The sequence below is a fragment of the Danio rerio genome, chromosome 4 (genome assembly GCF_049306965.1).
Source record: "Danio rerio strain Tuebingen ecotype United States chromosome 4, GRCz12tu, whole genome shotgun sequence".
Classification (NCBI taxonomy): domain Eukaryota; kingdom Metazoa; phylum Chordata; class Actinopteri; order Cypriniformes; family Danionidae; genus Danio; species Danio rerio.
In genome coordinates this window covers 42,447,877-42,475,000 of record NC_133179.1, presented here as the reverse complement: position 1 = coordinate 42,475,000, position 27,124 = coordinate 42,447,877, and the positions used below count along the sequence as shown (strand labels likewise).

At 40.4% G+C, this 27,124-nt stretch overlaps 1 protein-coding gene across 1 annotated transcript in view; it reads left to right on the top strand.

Moving 5' to 3' along the window:
- The window catches only part of LOC108183681 (protein NLRC3-like), a 117,778-nt gene that overhangs the window by 60,553 nt on the left and 30,101 nt on the right, over positions 1 to 27,124 (top strand). The window contains exon 3 of the mRNA XM_073947451.1: positions 13,363 to 13,441. The gene's annotated coding sequence lies outside the window, so the exon portion shown is untranslated. The remainder of the gene's footprint in view (positions 1 to 13,362; positions 13,442 to 27,124) is intronic.

The window sequence follows — 27,124 nt, the reverse complement described above, 5'->3', positions numbered from 1 at the left end:
CGTTTCTGGATGCGGTGGTTTCCTGTCCTCGGATGATGGGCGCGGGCACTGTGTTACATGTCTGGGGGTCCAGCATGTTAATGCGCTGCTCGCGGGCAGTTCATGTCGTCATTGCGATGCCATGACTGTTGCGCAAGATCGCGGTTAGCCTTTGCAAAAGGGCGAACCACCCCAGTTGTCCCCTGCTCTGCAGCGGGCACTCGGGCAGATCTGAGGGTTTCAGCGAGAGATAATCCGTCGCCCACGGGCCCGCGGACCTCCCGCTCCTCTAAGCGCTCCATCCAAGCTTCGGGCGGGGGAAGCGATCCGTCTAACAGATGGTAGCCCTTACGCCCGATGACACCGGAGACCAGATGTCCACCGCGGCATCGGAGGGTGGGCTTTCATTGTCCGATGATGATCCAGACCCGCTCGCCCCCTTCGGGCTGGTGAGCGCTGTCACTACGGATCCTGAAACGGACATGTTAGCCGTGCTTTCCCGGGCTGCTTCGGCCGTGGGTTGGAGATGGTTTATCCCCCAGCTCCGCGGCCGGACCGACTAGAGGGGCGTTCCCTTCTTCCCGGAGGTGCACAGTAGGCTCACGCGGTCTTGTAAAGCACTTTTTTCTGCTCGTGCTGCGTGTTCCTCCACCCTAACCACTCTTGACGGTGAAACAGCCAGGGGGTATGTGGCGATTCCTCAGGTTGAGTGCGCGATGGCGGTAAATCCGCGCGGCGCCTCTTCTTGGCGGGGTCCGCCTCGTCTCCCATCCAAAGCCTGTAAGTTATCTACCTCCCTCGGAGCTAGAGCTTACATAGCTGCGGGCCAGGCTGCTTCCGCCTTGCATGCGATAGCCACCTACCAGCGCTACCAAGCGCAGGCGCTGGCCGAGCAGCACGAGGGTGGGTCCAACCCAGGCTTACGAGCTTCGCACCGCCGCCGACTTAGCTCTTCGGACTACTGAGTCCGCTGCGTGTGCGTTGGGGAGGACGATGTCCACATTAGTGGTCCAGGAGCGCCACCCCTGGCTGATATGCGCAAAGTCGACAAAGTCCGCTTTCTTGACTTCCCCCATATCCCCAGCCAGGTTCGGCGACACTGTCTGTGAATTCACCCAGGAATTCAAGGCGGTGAGAGAGCAGTTGATGGGTGATGTCTTATCGGCGGTCCGTAGCCCGCTCCGCCCGCCGTGCCATTCATACCTGCTCCTCGCCGAAGGCGCCCGCCTACGAGAGCTGCTTCGCCCCCGCACACGCCTCCGGCGAAGCGAGCGCGTCGGGCACCTCGGAAGCAGGCAGCCCCCCTGCCCAGAACGCCGCTAAGTCCGGCAACGGACCGCGAAGCGCCCCTGGGACAGGCCATCTGGAGAAAAGGGAACTTGCTCTTTCCCCGCTGGAGGGCGGGGCCCCATTTCCAACGGCACTTTTTACTGCCATGAAAACATTATGAAAGGGCACTTTTCACTTCCCCAGATGTGACAGCCCGAAATCTGCCAGTCTGGGACGCTATGCTTTCTAGCTTGCAGATTCGGTGCGTTTCGCCAGTGGCTCACAAGCGCTGGGAGGACGGTCTCCTTTCTCCCACCCCTCGAGCCTCCCCTCCGGAGCTCGGGTTTGGAGTGAGAGCAAATATCTCACCTCCAGCTTTTCCGTGGGACCCGCGAGCTTCCCGGATCAGCACACCCACTCCGCGCTGCCCCACTGCTGGTACGTCAGCGATTGTAGCGATGAGTCCATTAGCGAGAGCTCTGCCTGCCTGGTTAGCGCGGGCCAGCTCTTCGCGGTGGCTCATACGCACAATCAGACTCGGCTATGCGATTCAGTTCGCGAAACGGCCCCCCAAGTCACGGGTGTGTATTCACCAGGGTCAGCCCCCTGTCCGCCCCTGTCTTGCGAGAGGAGATTGCTGTCCTCCTGGCGAAGGATGCAATCGAGCCGCTCCCTCCAGCCGAGATGGAGAGCGGGTTTTACAGCCCACGCTTCATCGTGCCCAAAAAGAGCGGTGGGTCACGGCCAATACTAGATCTGCGCGTTTTGAACCGCTGTCTGCACAAGCTGCCGTTCAGAATGCTCACGCAGAAGCACATCCTCCGGTGCGTTCGTCCTCTGGGTTGGTCTGCAGCATTAGACCTGATGGACGCGTATTTCCATGTCTCCACTCTTCCTCGCCACCGACAGTTTCTGCGGTTTGCGTTTGAAGGTCGAGCTTGGCAATACAAAGCCCTCCCCTTCGGGCTCTCTCTGTCTCCGCGGGTCCTCACCAAGCCCGCGGAGGGTGCCTCAGTGCCCCTTCGGCTCGCGGGCATCTGCATACTCAATTTCTTTACGACTGGCTGATTTTTGCCCTCTCTCGGAGCAGTTGATTATGCACAGAGACAAAGTGCTCTGGCACTTCCACCTGTGGGGGTTTCAGGTCAACCGAGAAAAGAGCAAACTCGCCCCCGTGCAGAGGATCTCTTCTCTCAGGCTGGAGCTGGACTCGGTCACCATGGCAGCGCGCCTCTCCGGAGAGCGCGCTCAGCTGATGCTGTACTGTCTGAGAGAGCTCGACAGTAAAATAGTGGTCCCACTGAAACTATTTCAGAGGCTCCTGGGGCTTATGGCATCCGCAGCCGCTTCATGCCGCTCGGATTATTCTATATGAGACCACTTCAGCACTGGCTTCACGATCGAGTCCCCAGACGCGCATGGCACGCGCGCGCACACCGAGTCTCTGTTACTGCGCTGTGTCGCCGCGCCCTCAGCCCTTGGAGCGACCCCTCGTTCCTACAGGCCTGGGTGTCTCTAGAACAGGCGTCCAGTCTTGTTGTCGTTTCAGCAGACACTTCCAACACGGGCTGGGGGGCTGTGCGTTGCGGGCATGCGGCTGCGGACCTGTGGAAAGGTACCCAGTTGCATTGGCATATCGCCTGGAGCTGTTGGCAGTGTTCCTCGCTCTCCACCGTTTTTTTCCGGTGCTGGAGCGGCAACACGTGCTGGTCAGGACGGACAGTACGGCGGCGGTGGCGTATATCAGCCGTATAGGGGGTATGCGCTCTCGCCGCATGTCTCAGCTCGCCCGCCGTCTGCTCCTCTGGAGTCATCCGCGGCTGAAATCGCTGCACGCCATTCATATTCAGGCAAGCTCAACCGTGCAGCCGATGCGCTCTCACGGCAGCCTTGCGTCCTGGAGAATGGAGACTCCACCCCGAGTCTGTTCAGCTGATATGGGCGCGATTCGGGGAAGCCCAGATCGATCTGTTGCTTCCCCCGAGATCGCTCATTGCCAGTTGTTCTTTCCCTGACCGAGTGCTCTCGGCACGGATGCACTGGCTTACAGCTGGCCTCGGGGCACGCGCAAATACGCGTTTCCCCCAGTGAGCCTGCTCGCGCAGTTACTGTGCAAGGTCAGGGAGGACGAGAAACAGGTTGCTGGTTGCGCCCCTCTGGCTCAACCGGACCTGGATGTCAGAGCTCTCCCTCGCGATAGCCCTCCCCTGGCAGTCCCTTCGAGAGAGCACCTACTCTCTCAGGGACAGGGCACCACCTGGCACCCTCGCCGATCTTTGAAGAGATTTTTAGACGCGAGGAAGACTTAGGTAACCTCCGATTGCGGTGGCTAATACCGTCACTCGGGCTAGAGCCCCCTCCCCGAGCGCGCCTATGCCCTGACGTGGAGTCTATTCACTGAATGGTGTGTCTCTCGCTGAGAAGACCCCCGTAATTTGCCAGATCAGCGTTGTGCTTTCTTTACGCCGAGAGAAGTTGGAGAGCAGGCTGTCGCCCTCCACACTCAAGGTTACGTGGCTGCCATCTCCGCTCTCATAACGCGGTGGCTGGCAGCACCGTGGGAACGCATAACCTCATCATCCGGTTCCTCAGGGGCGTTAAGCGAATTAATCCACTCCGCCCCCTCTCATGCCCTCTTAGGATCTCGCCCTCGCTACACAAGCCGCGTCAGATCCCTTCGATCCTCGACTCAGTATATTTCTGTCCCTGAAGACAGCTCTGCTGGTCGCGTTGATATCGATTAGAGGGTCGGAGACCCGGAGGCATTTTTCGGTCAGTGACTCGTGCCTGTAATTGGGCTGGCTTCTCTCACGTATGAGACCCCGCCCGCGATATGTGCCCAAGGTTCCTACCACTCCGTTTTAATACGAGGTAGTGAGCCTGCAAGCGCTGCCCTCGGAGGAGGCAGACCCAGCCCTTATTTATTGTCCAGTTCGCGTTTTGCGTATTATCCGGACCGCACTCAGAGTTTAGATCATCTGAGCAGCTCTTCGTCTGTTATAGCGGTCGGCAGCAGGGAAGTGCCGTACCGAAATAAGTTCCCACTAGATTGTGGATGCCTTTCTTTCACTATCAGAGCCGAGATGAGCCGCGTCCCCCGAGAGCGCGTGCGCACTCCACTCGGAGCTTCGCATCCTCTCGAGCGCGCGCACGCGGCGCCCCTCTAACAGACATCTGTAGAGCTGCGGGCTGGGTGACACCCAACACATTTGCAAGGTTTTACAATCTGCGAGTGGAGTCGGTTTCCTCAAGGGTATTAGGTAACCCTTGGTGATTGAGGAAACAATTCGGTAGGGTGTTGAAACATGCTTGCTGCGCCATTTTCCCTAACACGGAGATACGTGCGCCTTTTTATCTGTCAGTAAAGTTCCCCGTCAGGTGAGCCCTGCAGATTCCTCCGTGGCCCCCAGCACTGACTCAGCGGAGGAGTCACTTGCTGGCCCACTACGTTGTAGGTCTGCCCGCTGGTCAGCCCGCGTTTTGGGTAAAGGTGCCTGCTATGCGTGGTCCCCACTAGGCGATCCCATATGCTTATTCAGCCACGGTTAAGTCCCCCCCCTCCCCCCCCCCCCCCGGGCAGACCCGTGTCTTCCCTCCCCGCTAACCACTCTTTTGCTATGCGTACTCCCCCTTTTAGGGCTAGTCCATATGTAAATTCTGCCATCTATCCCCCCTTGGGTAACGGATGGCCTTCGCAGCGTCCTCCCTATCGGGATTGCACGCTTCCCAACGTACTGTCGTATTTTCCTAGAATTATCTAGATGCTCACGACTTCCCAAAAAATATATATAAATCCGTAAAACTTCTGTTGAAGTAGGATAAATTAGGGCCAGGGACACGTTGGAGGACCGCGCCCCCCATGATGTGGGTGCGTCACGCTTGCTTGACTATCTCCTCATCGGGGGTGTTGGTAAGGTGCAGTCATTGTGGCGCTTTCAATGGGCTCCCAATGCGTGGATTTTACAATCAAATCCACTTATAGTGCTGAAGTTCCCCCCGAAGGGGAACGTTCGAGGTTACTAAAGTAACCCTTCGTTCCCCGAGGAGGGGAACGGAAGCACTATACTCCGTCGCCATAATGACTGTCCCTTAGCTGTTGAAAGTCTCTTCAGCTTAAAAAGGATAGCGTCTGCTGCGCCAGGTGAGCTTATATACTCAGTTGATTGCTTATGCCGCTCACCTGCGCAGGCTTGCGCTGCCAATTCATTCTTAATTGGCCCGTTCAATACTCTTTCAGACGAGTAGCTTCTGAACCGAACCTCCCCCAATGCGTGGATTTTACAATCAAATCCACTTATAGTGCTTCCGTTCCCCTCCTCGGGGAACGAAGGGTTACTTTAGTAACCTCGAACGTTCTCATCGTCCTGTAAGGACATCACAACATGAAGGGGGTGATGATCTTCAACAGTGTGAATGTCCACCGAATCAAGCACAGAAGGAGACACAGAGAAGGCAAAATAATGCCTGTCCAATCCAACTGTGTCCCATTTTTTCACAACGAATTTGATCTTGGAGTCAAAGAGCACAACATTCCTAATGGTTGCAAACTGGGGCTCACCATCAGCAGAGTGAGATACAAAAAGTGTCATTCCTGGCCTATAGGTTGCTCCCTTGTACTTAATCCAAGATGGTAAATAGACTTCTGAGAACAAAGGGATTCCCTCAAATCCATGTTTCACTTTTTCAAAATCGTCTATAGATGCCAGGAGTGTGGTGTATCCTGGACCAACTTCAAAGTCATGTGAGAACATTTTCTCAGACATCAGGGTGTAGCACAACATCATCTGATGTCGGAAAGCCTGTGTTTTACAAATGTTCCGAAAATTGCAGGTTACATGACTTAGTCTTTTGAAAAATCCATGTTTTGCCTCAAAACGCATGGACCAGAAATGAACCAACGGTCCAAGTTTCCTGATGGCCCCAGGATAATGAAGCATGAAGTGGTGCTTTGGCTTCAAATGCCTGTCTGGATAAAGCTCCAAAAACAGACTATGGTGTTCCTCAATCAAATGCTGCAAAAATGTAACTGCCTCTGCAGTTAAGGCTGGAGAGAAAATCAACTCCATACAGTTAAGTAATGAAAGTATTAGTTCCCAGTGTCTCTCGCCTTCTGGAATCAAATCCCCTATCATAAGAGGGAGCAACCTTAGAAGGCACCACATCTGTGCTGCTGTTTGTCTCATGGCCCCATCCGGATTTTTAAGATCCTGAGGCTTGATAACAGATGGCTTATTGCGACTATCAGAAAAACCATAATCAAAGCTTGTAAGTCTATTATTCAGTTGATCGAGTGTTAAGAGTTTTTGTTCAATCAGAGAATTAAGAACAAGCTTGATTTCGTAACCTCCAACTCCTTCCAAAATGTCATGCATGACATCAGGAGTTACATTGTCAGTTACATGGTAGAACTGCAGTTTATTGAGCGAACACGCTCTTTTAATGCCAGTTTCAGTTGGGTTATTCTGAAGTAAATCAGAGTGATAGTTTATCCTGTTGCGCATCACTGACAGGTCCTCAACTGTCTGTTCTCTCAAAACCTCTTTATGAACGCGACACCATCGACATACAGTTTTCCCTGAGAAACTTTCTGTGTAGCCTAGGATGGAATTAAGACCCAGGTTATCCCCACAAACCTGTGCAACGCTTGCTTTAATAGTACCCTTGAAATGTTTTGTGTCAACCTGAACTCCTTCCAATTCCAGATCCTTAATCTCAGACACAATTGGATCTAAGACAGCATTTATTCCATAAGTTTTTATGTCATCTGTCTTGTACACTGCCAACAAGAAGTGAGAGTTTAGGCTGGAGAGAAACTCAGGTCGCAAGCATTTAAGAGTAAAATAAACAAAGCCTAGCTTGTGAACTGAAGTTTTTGATCCAAGTGGGTTTACCATCTCACATTCATCGTTGTACAGTACAAGAGGAATGGATAACTCTTTGGAAAACAGTTCACTGGATTTGAAGATTGTGCCGTCTCTAAAATCTTGCAGTGCAGTGCTCTCTTGATTTTGCCATTCAAAGATCTTGTCCATTGTCCCTGGACTTTCTAAAACCAGCTTTAGCAAAGGCCTTAAAGGAATTAGCTGAAACGTATCTTGGACTGCCACTTGTTTTACAATCCCCGTCAATGTGTCTCTCTTTTGGGTGTATGAGACACCAGGGAAAGGCACTTCTTTTGGATGAACAAAGCATCCAGACTGTGTAAAGTACTGCTTTTGCTTGTACTCTGACTCAAAGCCCTGAAATGGTTGAGCTGCCACTGCAAAATTTTCTAAAAAAATCTGGCTCTCAGGACTGTCAAGGTGGCCTATGTCTCTTAAAAAAGAGGCTGTTTTTCTTTGTAGGGATCCAACAACATCACTGACAAGGCTAGATGTGTGCTCTACCACACAATTAACAGCACTCAATGTCTGGGAGGAATTTGACCTTAATTTTGCTAAAAACAATGCTACCCTGTCTCTTATATTTTCCTCCTGAAACTCATCACATTGTTCATCAGAAATGTCATCATGCTCCTCATCACTCTGTTCAACAGCCTCTAAAACTGAATCTGATGAATAGTTTTCAGGCTCAACCAAAGGGGCTTCCTCCATTTCATTGCCAATTTCATTAGCATGCTGCAGTAGGTGTCTTCTAAATGATCTAATAATACTGAATGTGCGATTACATCCAGCTTGAGCACACTGAAAGTATGTGGATGTAGAATAGACATGATGTGCAACTCTCAAATGTGAAAAAAATGCTCTGACGTCAGATCCCAAAGACCTTTTGCATTTAAAGCAAATGTACCCCATGTTGTGTACACCTAATACCTTTTACTTACATCAAGCACGTTCTTGAGGTACTTCTTGAATTTTAAACGAAGTCCAATAATAGGGATAAGAGAAGTCAGTGTGACATCATCTAAAAGAAGGAGGGTTTCTTGATCAATCTTCTCAGCTGTAAGACAAAATATGCAGAACATAAAAGTATTTTATGCAGATAACCATAAACAGTAATTGTTCATGTACAATCAGCTTTGTGTAAAACAAATATTGCTTCAAAAAATTTATTACTGTCCAAAAGTATTTTTGTCTCATACAACTAAAAAATACAAAAGTTGGAAGTGGCGTTCTCATTTAAAGAAAATAATTCCTAACTGGTACCCAGTGCTAAATCAATTCATGGTAAACTTACAAGCCATATAGTTTGCTGCATTCACTATCAATATAAAGCTGTTTTGATCTGTATCGTATAAAATTCCACTGAAATGAAACTGACTTGACTTTGAGCCAAAGATTTAAAGACTGTAAACATTTGATTACTTCGATTAACGAGCTACGAATCACGCATGCATACGAAAGTTGGCACACACCTCAAACAAGCCAAAATCAACAAAAAAAAGTCTCTTGGAGCGGAATCTCAAACCTAACAGGAAGTTAGATATATTTAACTTTCTGTGGCAAGTAAGTAAGTAAGTAGCTACATCAGGCAGAATTTTCGAATGCTCTTATCGGCCTCAAATAAGCTATGGCAATATAGTAGCAACTTTACATGGCTGCTCAATCTAATGCTACTGTAGAAATATGTGCACAATGGAAATGTCTGTGCAGAGTGTGAAAGCATATCAGCACCTTTGTGGTAACTTGCTCTTTAAATTCTTTGCCATGTTTGGTCATTTAGATAACAGTAATACAGCCTTTGAAGATATGTGAAGACACTACATTTCTGTGTGCACTCACAATAAAAACAACACTGCACTTTGTAAATACTGTAAGTAACAGGATGGGCTTTCTGCCCAATCCAAAACTATGTATATTTGCCTTGTAAAATAGGCAATGTGGACAATTAAAGACTAATTATGATTTAAATGGTTTATAAATAAATGTGTAATTATTCAAATAATTCTTCAAATGAACATCACAAGTCAAACAAACAAATCTTTACACAGAGCAGCCCTAATGATTACAATGAACCAAGTAAAATATTATTACATACCTTCAAATCATTCTATTAATTTGTTTTTTACGTATTCATCCATCTGAAATAAACAACAGATAAAAGCATTTTAGCAAAATATTAATAAAGTAAAAAAGATAATCTCAGCCACAAGTCACTTTATCACAAAAATACTCCTAAGTGATCATAATTATCCAGGGTGTCACAAAAGATGGAAGTCAAACTTTTCTTTTTGGGGATCGAAGATGATTAGGTTGGATTTAGTCTGAGCTCAGACATTCCCATCTGCATTAAACTAACCATACGTACAGGATTAATTAAAGATAAGTCAAATGATGTCTGTAGAATGTAATATGCTCTTAGTAAATGAATAACATTTGCTATTCAATGAACAGCTGTAGAAGCATAGAAGGAAATACTTTAAGTATGTTCTGACCAAAAAAGAAAAAGAAAAAAAAGAGAAGCTGAATTTAACACTTATGCATTATTACAAAAATGACCTAAAAAAATTAATTGAATAAATTTAAGGAGCACAACAGTAAAAATACTACTGTTTTACAGTTTACACCTCAGAAAGATCACTAATCACAGTACTTGCTGCCATTACCTACATAGAAAAAGATAATGTGTCATTCAAAATGCATTTTATTAAAAAGGAAAAGCTCCTAAATGATTCTAACTGTTCTTGGTGTGGTGTTTAAGAAACAGCTGTCGAACATGCTTAGTTTCAACTCTTTTTTTAGCCTGAACTGAGCTCAGGGATTCCCGCCTGCATCAAACCATTTACATGATTTAAGAAATAACATGTTAGTAGTAAATTAAGTTACCAAGTCAGTGCAGACCACAGACACCTGCATTGTGAAATGTTGAAAGGAGGGTTTTTTTCTTCCATTGATCATGCGGTATAAACTTCCATTAAAACAGCACTTAAAGCAGTTCATAGTTGCATCCAATATCTCATGTCACGAGTGATAAGGATGAAATGTTCCAGAATAAAGGTGAAAGTGACAAACTGCAGTTAAAGTTGAAAAACTAAAAACGAAACACCCAAAATTAACATGAAACTGTGGAGGAAATGTGGATAGCGCGATGACGCAATGACATTAATCGAATTATTTGATATAACATGTAAAACGGGATCATGAAAGAAACATTCAAAACGCAACTAATTTAAATGCCTTAAATCCACACGTAATGGCTGTAACAGCCGGATAACAAACCTCACGACAGCAGGTCAAAGGGGAAAGTGAGAGAGAGAGAAGCAGAAATTAAATTTAACGTTCAGCTTTTCTCCAGCAGTGAAAGAGGGGGTTCTGCTGTATCAGTCACAGAAAGACTGACTAACGTTAGCAAACGCACAGACACAGTCAATAGTATCCAGCTGCAGGCCCGCAGAACCACACGTTTTAGGCACACACAATCTAGGCAAACCATATATGGTTACGACGGATGTTAATGTGATTAACGTCTTTTTGAACATCGTCATCGATATATTTTGATATATATGATGAATAAATATTGTACACAATAAACAATAGCGTTTACTTTATTTCACAAATATTGCAATCGAGACGGCCGAAGGGGAGCATTGTTTCCGATCGCCATTCAATATAATAGACTGAACAGTTTTTAATCATTCATTATATCTGATCAGTCATTATTATCTGACAATAATATAGCAGATACTCGTTTGCTGGCCTTGCTGAACGATCTAATTTGGACAGGTTTAATTTATATAATGGATTAATTTATGATAAAGGAAATAATAGCAAGTTAATATAGGCAATAATACATTATATGTAATAAAAATCTTTACATGTACCAAATGTATAACACTATATTAATATTTTACTCAAGCGATTCAATAGTGTTTGTTTGCTTAACTTTCTAATAATCTTTTAATTAATGATTTCCCACATTTAATACTGTAGTAATTTATAGTAAGCAAAAAATTGTTTTTAAAACCAAAATGTAGTAATAGGAACAAATTAACTATTAATAATAAAAAATAAGTGTGTGTGTATATATAAATATATATATATATATATATATATATATATATATATATATATATATATATATATATATAAAACAGCTGTGACAGTTTAGTAAAAGATAGTTTATATATTAACTTATAATTATAATCAGATAATCAGTTATGATAATCAGTTTATAACTATATATATATTGTTTAAATTATTAACTATAGTAGGCTAATTTATTTTAAAGTGACATATTATTGTTTGCTTTTTATATTTTACAATAAAGTGATTTTAATCAAGTATGATTATAGTAAGATATTGAATTAGTTTATTACACTTAATCCAACAAATAGACGGTCTATGTTTTCTTTGTATATGAACACATGAATAAAGTCATAAGTGTCTTTAACCAATTATTTTTATTTACATAATTCGAGTTCAGAAACTGCAGAGATGTTAAAATGATCGTGATGTAATAATAATAATAATGACTGAAATGGGAAACCATAATGAAATGGGAAACCATAAATTGTGTGTCCTAGATTGTGTGTGCCTAAAACGTGTGTGGTTCTCCGGGCTTGCAGCTGGATATATCTCGACACAGTAGGGGTTCACACACACACACACACACAGCAAATTGTGCAGTCTCTGCGTTTTAAGTAAGGTTAGATGAAGTGTTTTAAATAACGTACTGGCGGTCACGTTGCATCCACGAAACAATTAAAGTTAACTTAATTTTGACAGCCCTTAAGTTCAGCGAAATGTAACGTTACCTTACAAGCAGAGCGGGAATGTACGTGGATATGCTGACAAAATTATTTAAGTGAACCTGTACAAACACAATAGCTTTAACATATACAAAAGTAATATTAAAATGTTCACCTTATCTTTTCCAAGCTCCTTCTGACGACGATGTTGGCGCGCCCTTTCTCGTCAAGACGACAAGGTCGTCTGTGAGGCGAAGCACGGCCGTCTCTTTTTAGTCGTTAGGTAAAAAAAAGCGTATATATGTATTATACAGGAAACTAAATGTGTTATCTCGTATGAACATTGGTAAATACACACCGAATAACTTACCTTTCAGACAGAATTTCGCTTGCTTCCCTCTAAAGACGGCAGACAAAATGGCGGTTGCTCACGCTGATGTCCCTGCTTGCCTGGACGGTGACGTCACGTGCGCGCTCTTTCACGTATGCGTTTCCAACCCAGCACTGCTGGGTTACAGATCAAGACCGATTTTAACCCATAACTTAAGTGAACACTGTATCAAAACCATATCCAACACAATAGCTTTAACATATACAAAAGTAATATTAAAATGTTTACCTTATCTTTTCCAAGCTCCTTCAGACGACGATGTTGGCGCGCGCTTTCTCGTCAAGACGACAAGGGCGAAGCACGGCCGTCTCTTTTTAGTCGTTAGATAAAAAAAAGCATATATATATGTATTATACAGTAAACTTAACGTGTTATCTCGTATGACCATTGTTAAATACACACCGAATAACTTACTCTTCAGACAGAATTTTGCTTGCTTCCCTCTAAAGACGGCACAGAGAAAATGGCGGTTGGTCACGCTGATGTCCTGCCTGTCTGGACGTTGACGTCACGTGCGTGCTTTTTCACGTCGTTGTTCCCAACCCAGCACTGCTGGGTTATAGATCAAGACCGATTTTCAACCCAAATAGGGTTAAATCAACCCAAAATTGTTATCCAGCAGTCTCAACCCAGCAATTGGGTTAAAAAACCAACCCAGCGTTTTTTAGAGTGTAGCAAATTACATCTGGCCCAGATAAGGCCCACATCCCCCACATTCTTCAGGCCCACACACAGCAAACAACACTGTCTGAAACTTATGCAAAATTAAGCTTATTGAACAGCTTCATTATTGTTGTTGAGCTACTATTACTCTTTTAAACTCTACACACTTCCCATCAGGGACAATATAAAACACACAACTTACTGGGGCTAAAATTCATTCATTGTAACTTGTGTTACTGAGATTATAACAAGTACAATATATAGCACATTTGGAAAAGTGACCTGTTATATAGTGACTGCTTTACTTTTGTACTCGCAACACTGCTATTACCAGCTGAGGAAAGCCTCCATTTCTATCTTCTATTCTTATCTACTTGTCTGTGTCTGACTGGTTATTTCCTCATGTCTCAAACAGGTTTGTTGTGTTTTCCAGAGGTGAAAGAATTTTCAGATTTGTTGTTCAGCTCAACAGTTCAGCGGAGGAACAGACAGATCGGCAGGCATTGTTTGAGGTGAGAGTTTTTTCTTTCTGTACTTTATACCATCTATGAGTGTCGTCTGATTATCCGTGGATCATCTCTTTGTGTTTACTGAGACTTTACTGCTGAGCTAAAGACATTCTAATGATTTCATTTACACCTTTTAATGTAGAGTGTGTTTCTGGAAAAGGATCACAGAAAGCAAAAACCTTCTCATTCTGATACTTAAATATGTGTCCACTGTCCTCTCGATTAGCACAGTAGACATTTCTTTAGTATATCATTTTAATTGTTTGATATGCAGTGACACACAATCATATAATTCGCCGAACAAATCAGCCACTTTAACGTGATTCAGAGCATTGAAACTTCTCAAACGTACAGGGAAACAGCCCTGGCACAGTACAGATAGCATAGTGTGAGTGCACCCTTACAGAAGCTACAGAATGCAGAAAACTCGCACTGCAATATCAGTATTCATGAATGCATTTAGTTTATTTACAGTGGAGTCACACAATCTTATGTGTAGATAGATACATGAGCTGAAAACCCTGAAGAGTTTCAGCAGTGAGACCGGTTCCATTTGTTTGTCTGAAGTGTTTCTGCTTTAACTGATGCAGATGATAAACAACTGCTGTGGCTACAACTGTCACCTGTTTTGCATCATTTATACACTTTTATTTGTCTAAATACTATTAAACCTGTACATTTCAGAGATCATGACATTTCTCAAAATTAAAGCAGAAAAGAAAGTAACAAATTCTAGCAACAGATTCTAAAGTAAGGAAAATCATTCTCAAAAGTACATTTATTCATTTATTTTATTTTTGGCTTAGTTCCTTTATTAATCAGGGGTTGCTACCACGGAATAAACCACCAACTTATCCAGCATATGTTTTACGCAGCGGATGCCCTTCTAGCTGCAACCCAGTACTGGGAAACCCATACACTCTTACATTCACACTCATACACTACAGGCAATTTTGCTTACTCAATTTCTCTATAGCGCATGTGTTTGGGCTGTGGTGGAAATTGGAGCACCCAGAGGAAACTCACCAAAGACTGTTTGATCATGAAGATATGATGTGTAGTCAGTTTTGGGCAGGACAAGAAGTTTTGCTGGATTGAGGTGGTTTATAGTTTCTAGAGCAGGTTATTGCCCTGAGAAAGGTTTGAAATCTATCTATCTATCTATCTATCTATCTATCTATCTATCTATCTATCTATCTATCTATCTATCTATCTATCTATCTATCTATCTATCTATCTATCAGCAGTAGAAGCTTTTGCTCTGCTTTAATATTACTGTTGAGACTAACACATTTCAAAAGTAAAGCAATTAATGTAATATATTAGATTTTGCTGTAATGCAGAAATATAATATCACTTTTCCAAGTTTGGTAATACTGTACTAGGTACAATCTTAGTAACGCACGTTGTGGGTCTGTGTGTTCTTTCTTAGTTATGTGTGTATGTGTGTGTGTGTGTGGGGGGGTATGTGGTAGGCTGATGTTCTGTGTTTGTCGTTAGCGTCTGTGCGGTCACTTGGTATTGTTGTCACTGGTGATTCCTCATTGCTTAGCACTACTCCGCTGACTCATCAGTATGGTACAGCTGATTTGCATTACACTATGCTTATATCTAGTCGGTGCTTCTGTTTCACATTGTCAGTTTGCTGTTGTTCGCGTTTGTGTCTTGTCAGGCTGTCCTCGCTGAGTTCTGTTAGTGACGAGTTCGCTTCCTGAAGCTGAATTTCTTCTCTGTATTGGACTTTCCTTGCATCCACTTGTTGACAGCTATTTCAGTTTCACAAACTATTAATGTCCTGCTACTGTTTCAGGCTCTTGAGAATTAATAAACTCCCTGTTCACTTGCTATTGGGTTCAGTCGGGATTTGTGACAAATCCCCACAGCTTCCCACATAGAGAGAAGGATCACAATAACAATGATAAAGCTCTTCTAAAAGATTACAATAAGCTGTAAGCTCTAAGTTTCACACAGTAACGATCTCTGGTACTTTCAGCAACACTACAGTGAGGCAGAACAGAACTTCATCACTCTGCCATCAGGCTCAGGATGGCAGACATGTTTTTGAGCTGGTAGAGTAACGAGCAACAGGTGCAAATGATCATCTGACTCTCAGAAACAGCTAAATCCTCTGAGTAACATTTCCTCAGCTCAGAGTCTGTTTGGTCCCACTCTAAATTCAGTTAAAGTAACTCAGCAGCAAAGTTAAGCCGCGTTCATACTGCACTGTTCTCCATTTAGATGCACTCGAATGTGACAGGCTGGAAACACAAAGTCATGCAACAAGTTTTGCAGTTCGCTGCAATGCAGAGTTCAAGCTTGGTGAACTCTGACCTGTAAAATCACATGATGTGACTGTAAGAAACAAATTAAAGATGGAAACATGGGCTGTTTCTCAACTCCAAGAATGCAGAGAACGGACTTGCACTCTTGTAAAGACCGGTCTTTCCAGGTCACTTCGGAAGAATGAACTCGGGAGACCGCGAAAACAGTGAACACATTGGACCAAGTTTAGCTTCCATATAAGGGCCAAACATGGACAATATCCCCAGCTAGAAATTTTACGTTCCCAGAACGTTCTTAGAACGTCCCCGTCGGTGTTAAGGTTGTTCTGAGAATGTCACAATGTTGAGTTCTTTAAAGGTTTTGAGGAAGTTATTTGGGGGACCTTTACAGAACATTCAGAACGTTCTCAGAATGTTTAGGGGACCAAACCTTATTGGAAAATTTGACCTTCTCACAACGTTCTCATAACATGCTTGCTGGTGTTAAGGACATTCACAGAATGTTATTTTCTTGTCCTGAATGTAAGAGACAGAAAGAGCTCAATCAATAAAATGTTACTAAAATTCGCTTTATTGGCAGAGAACATAAAGCATTTGTTAAACAATTTATGTTTTAATATGCTGTGTCCTTGTGTGTTTGTGTGCGTCTCCTAGTCACGTTCTCTATCGTCCAGTTGTCTTTCTGCTGCCTGAAACAAAGCATAAATAACAATATTTACAAATAAGTTCACTTTGTATTTATTTTTTTTTTACTTTCAGGTGTCTACAGTGGTGCTCGAGACTTATAAAATAATTCAAATTAATATGTTTTGAATTTAAAAAAATGTATAAATCTCCACATCTACATCCCACTTATCTATTATTAAAGAACTGCCACTTAAATATCTTTTGATAAGAAAACGGTGTTACACACTCCACTGAAGACATCCATGAGCCTACATAGTTATTTTTGTTTGCAAAGTGCAAAAAATTTTTCCAAACTACTTCTAAATTCAATTCTAATTTCCAGCAAGTGAATAAATAAGCAATAATATAGAAGTGTGGTCAGAAAACTGAGTTGTTTTTTCACAAGGGGTTTTAATTCGTTTTTGACAGTACAGTGGATATTTTAGGCTACACTGTAAAAAATTGCTGTTAAAAAACGGTCAGATTCTACGGTAAAATAATGTTTTTTCACTAAAACAGTAATATTCTGTTAAAAACAGGGCTTTCTGGGTAACATTTTTGTTTTCGAGAAAGTAACCAACTGCAGAAAACTGTGAGCTAACAGAGTTCAGATTCGATGTTTTGAAGTGTGTGTTTGAAATCACGCTTTGTGTCCTTGTTCACTATTTCATACACTAGTTAACTAATATAGTTCACCTGACAGTTTTAATGAACACTAATGAGTGAATTCAGACACTGATGAACACCTGCTGTTAATAATCCCAATTACTGAAGAAAATAAACAAGAAACACAAACAGTGACTTGAGTTACAACATTAAATAAAATCAAATAAAATAAAACAGCTTCAGTCTCAGCAGAGGATCATTAAACAACTCCACAAACAACAGCAGACACACACTTATTACTGACTGATTTGACTTCCATACAATTCTCATTGAGATCCAACAGAAATTAAGGTGTTTTATTGTGTCACCGTAATGGAGTGAGGGGCTGGTTTAGTTGGGCTCTTCACCCTTGAACTCATTTAAGAAGACTTTCCATCTGCTTGAATACAGAGTTTACAAAACGTTTGTACTATAGCAATAAAGTTGGGAAGTCAATAAATAGAGAAATCTATTTATCTGAAATTAGTTCTGATAAATGTTTTGGTATAAATCTGGATGAAGGGCTTCATGCAATAGATTTTATGCTTAGTTGCAGGTATTAATGTAATTAATGAGAAGTGGAAAAAGAAGATACCTCCGTAAATGCTTAACAGTCAAGAAATAACATACAAAAACAGTTCAGTTATGACAAATACACACTCAGACCTCATGAATCTGACCTTGTATTTCAACAATGGTAACATCTCAAATGTTTCATGCTGCAATGCATGCTGGGAGTGGCACTGTACAAATATCCCAGCATGCATTGCGGTGTAAATAAATGTTGTATAATGGTCTAACAGTTTTCTTTATTTGTGTTTGATTCTGCTGTTGTTTATGTTTAGACTTTCAGTTGCCTGTTTGTGAGTTAAACTGTTAATTTTGTTAAATTTGTTTTCACCATTATTGAGGTTCATATGCTGATTATTGATGTCTCTTTGAGTGCGTTTTACACCATAGAGCAGTGTTATTGTCCAAGATATTCTTAAAAACTTCCAGAAATCATTGCCATATATAGACATATAATGTAAAACAATAGATTTAACATTGAATAGGAGCAGTAAATTTTATTATACTAAATGAGAACAGACTCTGCCATTTAATAGCAACATGAACATCACCAGATCTTATTTAGGTTTTTGGCTGGCTTGCCACAACAAAGGAGCTTTTCAAACAAAGTTCTTAACAATTGCAGCAGCCAAGATATATAAATGTTGAATATGACAGGGCTAAGAGCCCAACTAAAGCAAACTCTGTTCTCCATGATGGTGACGTAAAACTTTAACTTTTTCTCAAGAAGAACTTTAGTAGATGTTATACAAAAATACATGTATTAAGTAATAAGTGTAGCTGGTGATGATGTTTGTAGAGTTGTTTAATCATCCGCTGATCATTTCAATGATTTAATCATTTGTTGTACTTCAGGTTATTTCATTATAAAGCTGTGACTAAAGTTTTGTATGTTCTGTTCTTGTTTTTTCCCTTCAGTATTTCTTCATTTGTTCATTGTTAATCCTCAATTATCATTTAATTAGTCAGTTAATTAATGAATTTACTTCAGCTTTGCTCCATGTTTCTTGAACACTCAGTAGTGTGGACACTTCAATAAAAACTGAAGTATTTGCTCTGGGGTTTAAAGGGTTAAAGGTGTGAGAGGTAAAAACACAGTGTAAAAATGTATTTTAACAGTAATATACTGTTAATTTACACAACGGAAGTAGACTGTAAAAAAACAGTATATTGCTGGCAACCACAGCTGCCAGTAGATTACTGTTAAATCAAGGAAAAACAGTATTTTACTGTAAAACCTGAAGCTATTTTTTTCTGTCTGTCACCGTTGTGGAGGAGAGTAGAGCCAGTGTATGAGTTAAAGATGAACAATGAACTGCTGATGTTATTCTGCATGTTTTTCTATTTAAAGATAGCGGCTGTTTAGTTGCTGATGCAGTCAGAATCTCTCTGGTGATTCCAGATTTACATGTATGTGTGCTGTTGTGAAAAATAAGACATTAGAGTTAAACCGAACTTTTCTAATTAACTAAAATAAGTTATCATTATAAGTATGCTTCTAAGCATATATAGCACATTACTGCATAAACTCATTCAGCAGTTGACCAAGTTGAGGCAGTTGCTTTCAGTGAGCAAAATGAGTCAACTTGAGTATTGTGTAAATCAATGTAGTCCATGTTTTTTACAGCAACATACTGTAAAATAACAGTACATTGCTGGCAACTGCAGCTGCCAGTATTTTACTGTTTTTTAACGGGACAATTTTTAACAGTGTATACACTACACCACCTCCTATTAAACGTTGACAAAAAATATTGTCATTAAAAGCTAACACTTTAATAAACAAAAGCTCAGTACTTTTTTCAGACTCTACACAGTAAAATCATCAGAGTTAAATGTACTCAGTTCAGCAGTACAGCAGTTAAAGTTAATGAGAAAAAGATGGGGTTAATTAAGTGATGATTGAGCACTGATGATGAACACCTGCTGTTAATAAGCACAAACAGAGAAGAGAAACACAAAACTACATCTACCTTCAGTCACAGCCGTATATTAAATAAAACACATCAAATCTTTCAAAATCTCAGCAGAGCATCATTAAGCAACTCCACAAACAGCAGCTTTACTTATTAACAACCTGTTTGGCCTTATTTCTGCCACACTCTACAAAATTACATATAGATAATATTAATAATTAACTAATTTAGTAATTTTTTTACAACAGCAATAAAAAAAAAAAATAAAAACACTTTTTGTGTTTAAGCTGTCACCATTGAGGAGAACAGTAGCTGCTTTACTTGGACTCTGACTTGATTGCTAATGTTAGTTCCCCTTCGTTTGGGGAACTTCAGTGCTATAAGTGGATTTGACGGACACTGCGTTACATGCTCCAGCATGTTAATGCGCTGCTCGCGGGCAGTTCATGTCGTCATTGCGATGCTATGACTGTTGCGCAGTAAAGATCGCGGCTAGCCTTTGCAAAAGGGCAAACAACCCCAGTTGTCCCCTGCTTTGCAGCGGGCACTCGGGCAGATCTGAGGGTTCAACGAGAGATAATCCGTCGCCCACGGACCTCTTGCTCCTCCAAGCGCTCCATCTAAGCTTCGAGCGGGGGAGATGATCCGTCTAACAGATGGTAGCCCTTACGCTCCATGACACCGGAGACCAGATATCCACCGCGGCATCGGAGAGTGGGCTTTCATTGTCCGATGATGATCCAGACCCGCTCGCCCCCTTTGGGCAGGTGAGCGCTGTCAAAACGGATCCTGAAACGGATGTGTTAGCCGTGCTTTTCTGGGCTGCTTCGGCCGTGGGTTGGAGATGGTTTATCCCCTAGCTCCGCGGCCGGACCGACTAGAGGGGCGTTCCCTACTGTGCACTAGAGGTGCACAGTAGGCTCACGCGGACTTGAAGGGCACTTTTTTTCTGCTCGTGCCCCTCCACCCTCACCACTCTTGGTGGTGGAGCAGCCAGGGGGTATGTGGCGATTCCTTAGGTTAAGTGCGCGATGGCGGTTAATCCGCTCGGCGCCTCTTCTTGGCGGGGTCCGCCTCGTCTCCTGTAAGTTTTCTGTTCCCTCGGACCTTAACCCTAACCCTAACTCCTCGGGGAACGAAGGGTTACTTCTGTAACCTCGAACATTTCTCTTTGCTTGCCAAATAGTGAATTGTGGCAAACATTGTATAAAGAGAGCAATTGTGCTCTGGATAATTGAACTGTGGTGGTTTAGTCACTGATTAAATCAGTAAAATTGGTTTTGACCTATTAAGTTTAAATAATGTTGTATCACAAAAGAAGCACTGTATTAAGAAAATGGAGCTCACCAATCCTTTTTTCACATCTTAAAACACATTGTTCATCTGAAACACTTAAAACACACAGACATAAAGAATCAGAGTATGCTTCTCAACTATGGTGAGTTTTTTTTCCTACAGTGCATGCTAGGAACTATGGATGAATGTCGTATGATTCTCTTACCATGCACTGCAGCCAATAATAAATAGAACTCTAACCACTGTTGAGAAATGCTGATTATTTATGTCTGTGTCTCTGAATTGATTCAGGTGCTCAATGTGTTTCAATAAATATAAAACCACAGCTGAGGTCCATTTTCCTGATAAACACTGAATTTTGCTTCTTATGTGATAAATCACCATTTAAACATAATCTCTTATACAGCTACACATGTCAAGAGTAAGAATCAATACAGGATCAGTCAACTTGATCACATTTGCTCTCATTATACTTGTCCTAACAAGCAAAGAACAATTTACCATTAGAAATCGAGTCCAAGTAAATCAACCACTTTTCTCCATAATGGTGACATTAGGGGGGGGGGGGGGGGGAATTTTATTTATTTATTTTTTTTGTAAAATGTAAAGAACTAAAACAGTTAATTCTCAATAAATTTCAAGGACTTTTGTGAACATCTGACAGAAATAAAGTCAATCAGGTAATCAATGAGCAAACAGCAGGTGTTCATCATCAGTGCTCAATCATCACTTAATTAACCCCATCATTGTCTCATTAACTTTAACTGCTGCTGAGTAAATATTGCTCAATTTAGAGAGGGATCAAATATTCTCTGAACTGAGTAAATTTTATTCTGAGGATTTTGCTGTGTAACCATTACTATAAAATAAATATTCAACACAAATGTCAATTACCAGTAAGAAAAGAAACAGTTGGAACAGTCAGGAACAGTTGTATGTAATATCCGAGTGCTTTTAAGGACTAAACTTACCTGAAATTGGTGAAAGCAGCCGCATGAGCAGCTTTGTTGACAGGCAGAATGAGTGCCATTGTTTAGGGATTTAGGGAATCGACTTCAAAAGAGTTGATTCCTCGATTCCTCAATTGACCTAGTGCTGGAATTGATTTGAAGACAGGAATCGACTTCCAGAAACGAGTATGTATTTTTTTTCAAACTCTCCAGAATGAAGCAGTTACACGCTACACTACAGTTATAATGCTCATTCTTGAGCACGATGAACATAGAAGACACGTTTTATGCATTTACTTTTGAATTTTGAGACCACCAGCACTAGCTATTAAAATTAGTGCTGCGGGAGTGCTCTTGGTAACGGTATTATGTGACCATAGAATGACCAAAACAGAACGTCCTCCTTAAGTCATATTGGAAACATTATTATATGACTAAAGGAGAACCATGTGGAAACGTTCTGTTAATGTTAGAAAGTTTCTCTTTGTAACGTCATTATGTGACCATAGAATGACCAAAACAGAACGTCCTCCTAAAGTCCTATTCAAAACGTTATTATTTGACTAAAGGAGGACCATGTGGAAAAATTCTGTTAATATTAGAAAGGTTGTCTTTGTAACATGATGTGACCATAAAATAACCAGGAAAGGACGTCCTCCTCAAGTCATTCTGGGAACGTTATTATATGACTAAATGAGGACCATGTGGAAACGTTCTGTTAATGTTAGAAAGGTTCTCTTTGTAACGTTATTATGTGACCATAGAATGACCAAAACAGAACGTCCTCCTGAAGTCATACTGGGAATGTTATTTTATAATTAAAAGAGAACGTTTTAGAACGTCCCTAATGTTCTGTAAAGGTTCGGGACTTTCATTACCTTTAGGGAACTTTCAGGGAACGTTGCGAGAATGTCGCCTCCTACCTGGGATCTGGGCCTACACTGTTAACCCTTACTGTAGATTATGCAGTAAATAACTGTAAAATAGCCAGTGTTTTTCTGTAATAGGAGCAACCAAATTATCACAATCATTTTTATAACTTTGTTTACGTTTCTATAATTAATCTAATTTGCCTAGTTTAGCCAATAGTTAAGCTTTTAAATTGCACTTTAAGCTGAATATTAGTATTTTGCTAAATAACTAGTAAAAATGTGTTATTTAAAAAATATCTTAAACAGCACGTACATACATTTTTGCAGAGACTCAATGAATTTGTTTGGAAAACTTCAAATAAAGTAGGTAAAAGTGGCATTAACAGTATAGTATAAAGGCTTTCCTAAATAAATGTATTAATCAGGTTATTTTATTTATTAATTTTTATTACTACAGGTTTGGAACAACATGAGGATCAGATTATTTATTATTATTATTATTTTTTTTTTTTTGCTTTGGATGAAGTTTGTATATTTTTATTGTTTTTATTCAATGATATGTGCATGATTGTGATAATTCCAGTAATTTACTTTATGTACTCATTACAGATAGTAACTGACAATAAATAGCAAATTACTGTTCAACTATTACTGTCCCATCTTCTCTGACGGTTTATGATGCTATTTATAGAGACGTGCATTTTAAAGGCAGAAAATAATGATTTAGGCATCACCACACACTCCCACAGGCTGTCCGTCTTATTCTAAACACAAAGGTGTTAGAAAGAGTTTTCAGAAAATGCTGGCCCTTTAAGGGAGCCAGGTGTTTGATTTGTTTACTGCTGAGTGTGCTCTATTCTCTGTCCATCAATTCAGATATAGAGTCTGATGTTTTAGGCTTTAAATAAGAATCTACAATGAGTAAGTAAAATGTGTTCAAATGTTTTTGAGGGTTTCTAAAATAAGGCTGTGTTTTAACTTATATTGTTATCTTGAACTGTGTACTTGAAAGCTACATTGTTAGCTAGTTAGCCTCTCCTCATATAACTTCTTACATTACTTTTGTTTAAGTATATGTATTTATTGGATATTGCTTACTGCCATAATGTACAGATGCTAACAGTTGTGTGTATCTTTCTGGCAACTAAGCCAAAATTAAATTTCATCACCTCAGTAAGGTAACATGTGCACATCATCACAGGGATCAATCACAAAAACAGTGTTGCCAGTATTCTACTGTTAAAAAAAAAAAAAAAAAAAACCTGGTAAGGTCTAACAGTGTAGTCTCAGTCAAGTTATTAACCTTTAACTTGTCCTGAACTGGGCCAGCAATGGCCCGATGTTTGGTCATTGTCTGGAAGCCAGATTTGGTGTGTCATAACTGTAATTGAGAAACCCATGAGGCGCTTTATGCACATTAATAATAGTAATGTTAGTCATGGTTAATAATAATATAATTTGTAAAATAATAATTTAGTTAATAAAATATATGTAATGTAGGTTAAATTCAGTTATTTCACAACATACAAGAAACAATAGATTAATAAATCTGGATTGTATCCTGGATTAAAATGAAGGCATTAGAAAATGCAAACAGGAAGATGCATGGAAACAATATTGTGCACCAAAATATTTCTTTACTCAAAAAAATAATTGGAATGTATTTTAAAAGTACATGGCCCACATATCAATTTTTAACATCTGGCACATGTCTTGCATGCTGCCTTAAAGACGGTGCCACCTCTGCCAAATCTGGACAATGTTTGGCCCACATGCTGTAAGCCAGTGTCGGATAAACGCCTGCTCTACCAGCTTTATAACAAACCTGGACAAGAATTCTTGCCACCTGGGTACATTCTCGAGCTGCTACAATGATCATCCAGGTTTTTTCCCCATGTCTGGATTAAACAGCGTAAATTGAGGTCTAGGTGGCCATGTGTGTCACAATAAAAACAACATGATTCAGAGGATTCTGAGCTTGTAGAAATACATGCCAAGAGCTTTTATATTATATTAGTCATTAGTGTTTTTCAGTGTTCACTTTTTTGCAATAATTTTACAACACTGTCAGATAAATATGTACCAATAAGGTACATTAAGTATAACTGTACCTTTAAAGGTCGATGATAGGCCCTTATTTTGTACCCTGCATGAATTATAAGATCTAAGCTAGAGGTTCAGAAAGATTGCTTTCAGGGTACCATTACAGTGATGGGTATTTGTACTCATATTATGTAGTATGCAAGGGTCTTTTAACAGTGGACATACCTCACCTGTCATCACCTGTCTCACCTGTCATCTGAAGCCTTTTCGGTAACACTTCATGATAACTACACACTATGAATCATTTATTAAGCATTAGCAAATAGTGAATTCATCATCTGTTAAGCATTAACTCTACATCGATAAACGTTAGTAAGCAGTTTATAACTGCAGCTACAAATGCTCTATTCTTAACTTACATTTTTAAAATGTGCTTAATAATTGTATTTTCAAAATTTGTTAATGGTTTATTTTTCATTACTAAATTAAGTATCGCATTATTTACAAACCATTTTTATTTAAAAGTAGTTGAGGTTTTTTAGGATCATTCAGAATGAGTTAGTAAATGATTAATAAACTATTGAAATCAACATTTATATGTCTTATTATTCAGGCATATATTAATGGTTACTATGTATATTAATGTATTAATGCTTTATTATCTAGTTTTGTGACCTAATCTAAAGTGAGGACTATTCATGCTTTATACATCCTTTATAAATGACAAATAAAGGCTCAGTTAAATTCTAACCAGGAACAATTACATTATTAATTTCTAAAGAGACACAAATGAAACTATACTTGAAATGAAAAATAAATCTTTGCAACCTTATCTAAAATAAAATCAGTGTAGAGTTTAAACATTGCATCTTATTATATTGTTAAATTATTATATTGTTGTTGTTTTATCCAGTTTTTTTTTGTTGTTGTTGTATTTTGACACTCTTGTATTTGGCAGCGTTTAAACTTTACAGTAATTTTACTTTTTAAAAAAAAGATTATTGTTCATTTGATTCTGAGCCTTTTTTGTCATTTATAAGTGATTTATAAAGCATAAATAGTCCTCACTTTAGATTAGGTCACAAAACTGCATGAAGTTTAGTTAATAAAGCATTTATAAAAATATTAGTTAACTATTAGTATATGCCTGAATAATAAGATATAGAAATATTGATTTCAATAGTTTATTAATCATTTACTAACTTATTCTGAATGATTCTAAAAACCCTCAACTACTTTTAAATACAAATGGTTTGTAAATAATGTGATACTTAATTTAGTAATGAAAAATAAACTATTAACAAATTATGAAAATACAATTATTAAACACATTATAAAGGTGCTTATGAGTCAAGATTAGAGCATTTATAGCTGCAGTTATAAACAGCTTACTAACATTTATTAATTTAGAGTTAATGCTTAACATATGATGAATTCACTAGATGCTAATGCTTAGTAAATGATTCATAGTGTGTAGTTATTATAAAGTGTTACGGTCTTTTCTAAAACTGGTTTTATTAGTTTTCTAAAATGGTTGTGTTTAACCAGTTGAACATCTAAATACTCTTGTATGATGATACAGATAATAGAGTTACAGAGCTTCTGCTCAAGACAAAAGTAGACAAACATCATTATTCCTGGTTAGCAGCCCCGGATTAAGAACTCAGGGGCCCCTGGGCACATTGTCTTGTAAGGGCCCCTACCTGGCCGCACCCCATAGTTGAATATAAAAAATAAGAATAATATAATAATTTTTAAATAAAATGAATCTATAATTTGTTGCCCACATATTTAAGTAAATGATAAATAGTACATATGTATTTATAGTCTATAAAGATTTAACTTATTTTTCAAAGCATTGAATAAAAATACTAACTATATATATATATAGATACTTATAAAAACTTATAAAGCATATTATTGCCATGGCATATAACACACAATGCCTCTCCAATCCAGTTCTATGAACCTGAGTTCTATGAATCTGAGTCTTTCATAATTCAAACACTGATTTACTGTCTCACTCCTACTCTCCCTGTATTTTCTCTACTCTTCTCGTGATAAAGACTTGATTATAAACCTAAAAATATCCGAAATCACACTCACTATACCTCTTCTCTCCCGTCTCTTTCCTCTTCTGGGCCTTTCTCTTACTCTCTCTCACCCTCTCTCTCTCCTTTTCTGTCTGTCTCTCACACGTTTAATCCAGTCCGCGCTGCGCTGCCGTTAGCCTCCTCCGCCTGGTTAATGCTAGCGACTCATCATTTAAAGTTACCATAACGTCTTCTTCTGTACCCTCATTCTCCTGATCATGGGTCTGTTTAAAGATGGTGTGTATGGAAAATGCCTCAATAAAGATACCTCCTCTCCTCTTTCTCTCGCATTTGCTAAATCCACTTGTCCACTCATTTTTGATCTATGACAGATATAACGTTAGACTAAAGTC